At 29.4% G+C, this 4,195-nt stretch overlaps 1 long non-coding RNA gene across 1 annotated transcript; it reads right to left on the reverse strand.

The window, feature by feature from the left end:
- Positions 1-1,727: 1,727 nt before the first annotated feature.
- On the reverse strand, positions 1,728-3,261 carry LOC143056768 (uncharacterized). The gene is made up of 2 exons (XR_012972502.1): positions 3,188-3,261; positions 1,728-2,493 (listed from the first exon to the last, which is right to left on the reverse strand). It is a non-coding gene; the product is annotated as an uncharacterized LOC143056768 (long non-coding RNA).
- Between the last annotated feature and the right edge of the window lie 934 nt (positions 3,262-4,195).

Consider the following 4,195-nt stretch of genomic DNA (forward strand, 5'->3'; position numbering starts at 1 on the left):
ATGCAAAACCTTTTTTTTCATATAATTTTAACAAAGATTCTTAATGGAACGACTGTTTAATGTGAGACATAATCCTGACAAATCCATTCGGAAGAATGTTTATTTCCTTGAATTTCACAAATATCTTGAAGGGGCATTGGCTATCAAATTCATCTTCACCGATTTAACTTAAATTCTCATATTTGAATTATAACATACTAAAACGTATATTGAAATTATTAAAAAAAACCGGAAAATTAACATTTTCTAAGGCATGGGCTCGATTACATGTGTTAACGTTTTGTGTGTATTTTATTCTAGATGCCATCTAACTATATATGGAGTTGACCTCTTAAGACTGAAAGCCGTCATATCATCGATACAATTAAATATATAGATATACAACGATAGCAATAGAATTTTACTAGGTGTGTGTACGTATACGTTCATAATATAGATTACAAATATTTGATAATCATCGTGTGTACCTGTATAAGAATGAGGTTTTGTATGTCTAGTTTTGTGGATCAAATGATTTACCGTTGTTTAACTTTCAATGTTGACATTCTTTTCCATTTGATAACTAAGCACGCGAAATTCATGCCACATCTTCTTCTAATAAGGGGTTAATTGAAGTCACATGAATACGGATTGAATTAGATAGAATTATTCACTTGCAAGTTAATAATTTATCATCGATGTTTTTTCTTATTTCAACAAAATTGATAATGGCTGTTAAAAGCAAATTATTATTTAATGATTGAACAAGATTTTTTTATTTTTTTTTATAAAATATATATCTTTTTGGCTAACCATAAAACGCCGTTAAATCCACCATTTTTTTTCTAAATGTACTGTAACAAGTTAGGAATATGGCAGATGTTACCAAATACTTCGTTTTTACGTACGTTGCATTGGCGTTTGTTTTTGTTGCACTCCAGGCATTCTGTTCTCAATGGCCAGTACAGCTGATCGAGACCCAATACGACTGTGCGAGGAAATAAAACAAGATTTATATTAAAAAATAACAGTCTCCGGGACAAGTTTGCAATTCCGCTGAGTGCAAAAGTTGTCACCTTAATTTTTGAAGTTAAGTCAAAACAAAGTTGATAACTTGGTTGGTATTGGTTCCCTGATAATTGTCCTAAATTTTTTTGGATCTAGCACCACTGTTGAAAAAGTTATGCCCCTTTTTTCAACAATTTCCTCAGAGGAAAAGTACTTTTTCTCAAGGGAAATCAAATTTCCCTGAAGGAAAAAGATTTTTCCTCAAGGGAAATTGTTTTTTCCTCAAGGGAAATTGTTTTTTCCTCAAGGGAAAAAGATTTCCCTTAGGGAATTTGCTGCATAATTATTTCCTTTGAGGAAATTCTATTTCCTTAGAGGAAATTCTTTTTCCTTAGAGGAAATTCTTTTTCCTTTGAGGAAATTTGCAGCTTCAAATTTTCCTTGGAGGAAATACTTTTTCCTGTGAGGAAATTTGTAGCTTCAAATTTTCCTTGGAGGAAATACTTTTTCCTGTGAGGAAATTTTTGACAAACACTTTTCCTTGGAGGAAAATTCAAGACAACAAATTTCCTCTAAGGAAATCATTGTTCTTCAAATTTCCTCTAAGGAAATTTCTGAAGATCAAATTTCCCTTAAGGAAATGTTTTCCCTTATTTTTACTTGTTGAACATTTCTTCACTACACCATGTATACAAACAGTATGAATATAATAATAACAAGACTGTATAATTGATGCAAAAGATATTTAAAACTTTAATAAATGTTTGACTCAACATTTTAATGACATTGAAAATAATACAGTCTGACTGTTTAGATCTAGGTATTGTTTATACTTTTTTTATAAATTTAACTTTGATTTATAATATTTTTTGGAGCAAATGCTTCTATTTTCTTTGTAATTGTTTCAATGCGATACATTAATAAGCAACCAATTTGAATGTCATACCATTTGTGGTGTTCTAAAGAATTTGTTTATATATTTGCAGATTAAATAATAAAATAAACACTTTTCGTGTTATTTTAAATTAGAATTTCTTCTGTTTCAGCTTGTGTACAGTTATTCAATCCACTACGTAAGAATTCAGTGAATACATTATTCCATTCACTAAACAATTCCCTTCAATTCTAAGAGAAATCATTTTTGCAAATTGTTCTTCAATGATCTTCTTCTGTATATTTGATATGAGGGAGCGATGTAAATGAGTGGATAAAACTGGTGTTCCTTTTTTCAACAACAAAATAGTATTTGTTCAGCATTCTCCTTTCTTTTGATTAAGATATGTTGTTGCTTTTATGCAATAGTGTTTTTGTGTATCTATGATAGAACTCCATTTTGTTTATGGTCATTATCATGTGATAATGTTGAAATTTCCTATTTCTTTTTTGCAGGAAAGCACACATTCCATTTCAAATTAATCCAATTATGCACTATGTAAATAAATTTCAACTATAAGTTTCCTCTTCAGTAATGACCTATTGATCATGAAAACCAAGATGTCTGATCACCTATAAATACACAAAATAAACAAATAAAATGTTATAAATGGAGAGAGAAACAGCAACAAATGTTTTTCATGTGTATCTTTCCTTATTAAAATACATTAAGTAAACTTAACTCGAGAAAAATAAATAACTGCGATGTAGACTAGAAAGTATAAAATGCCAAATAAAGTATTCACGAAAAATTAGTTGATTTACAGAAGTCAAGTCCCTGTTTGCAGGAAATTTACATCATTGGTTGTCTGGTGGAGAGTTGTCTTATTGGCAATCATACCACATCTTATTTTTATATAACCTTGCCATATTCCTATTGTGCCTGTCCAAAGTTCAGAGCCTGTAGCTTTTGTCAGTTTAGTCTGACACTAAAATTTAGTGGTTGTTGTTGTTGTTGTTTCATACCGGTCATATTTATTTTTTGTAATTTATTTTGTTATAAACTAGCCAATTACCATGATTAGTTTTACAGTTTGGATTGTTTCAATTTTTCATCTTTAGGTCTTTTATAGCTGCCTACTTTGACTATAGTATAGGGTATGGATTTTCTCATTATTGAAGGTCGTAACAGGCCTACAATTGCTTTCTCAAAGCCATGATAGTTTTCATATTTAATATACCACATCTTTTAATTTTTATAGTAATCATGATACTAGTAATCATCTTTCAAGTTCAATAACTTTTTTAAAATTAAAAGGTGCCTTACCATTTAGGTTTAGTTGGCTTCTGCAAATTTTACATTGCCTATCATTTCTGCTGTATATAATTTCTCTGTATCTTATATAGTTCTTGCCCTATACATAAAAGAGTAAAAGTTGAATGACATCTTGCATCAATATTTTTTTCTGTTTAATGTACATTATGTATATTAATGTGTGTTTAATAAAAATCTAAACCATGAGTGCTTGATAAGCTTCTTGCCCTTATAGCTGGTCTTTAAGCTTTAAATGAATTTTAATGATCGACTAAAAAACTATGAGCACTGTGCAAATAAGACCCCTGCCCTCAAAAAAAAACAAAACATGCACCAACAGTGGTATTTATTGACATAAAACATGTATATAATTTGGCTCCATTTATAGATATATATCTCAAGTGACTATAAGTTTAAGGCTGTGATTTTTTTAACAAATCCATAAATTTCTAAAACCTTTCAAAGTTTTTGAAAATGGACAATTTTAAAATAACTTTGCAACAACAAAAGTTCCTTAACTCTGCATCTTATAAAAAAATATACATGATAAATAGGGAATGATACTCCAGCTTGCATATTATTCAAAGTTTTAAAGGAACATAACTGAAGAACGGTAAAAGTTTTACTACCAAAATTTGAAATTGATCTGATTAAAATTGTGATAAAAAATATTTTTTTAAAGTTTAATTAAATTTGGTTGAGGGAAACTTAAGTTAGAAGGCCGAAACATTTTTTTCCATTTTTAAAGAACATAACTATAGAATTTAGTAAAAGAGACACTACCAAAATTCAAACTTAATCTGTATTTTGTGATGATAAGCATTGTGTATTGATTTCATAACATTTGGTTAAGACAAACTAAATTTTAGAGAACAGGAAACCAAAAATTCAGCATATTTTCCCCATTTCTAAAGGGGCATAACTCTGATACTCTAGTACAGTAACACTGACATCACCAACATTCAAACTTGATATGAGAATTGTGATAACAAGCTTTTGTAAAAGTTTAATTGAATTTGG

Source organism: Mytilus galloprovincialis, chromosome 13 (assembly GCF_965363235.1).
Source record: "Mytilus galloprovincialis chromosome 13, xbMytGall1.hap1.1, whole genome shotgun sequence".
NCBI classification, from domain to species: Eukaryota; Metazoa; Mollusca; class Bivalvia; order Mytilida; family Mytilidae; genus Mytilus; species Mytilus galloprovincialis.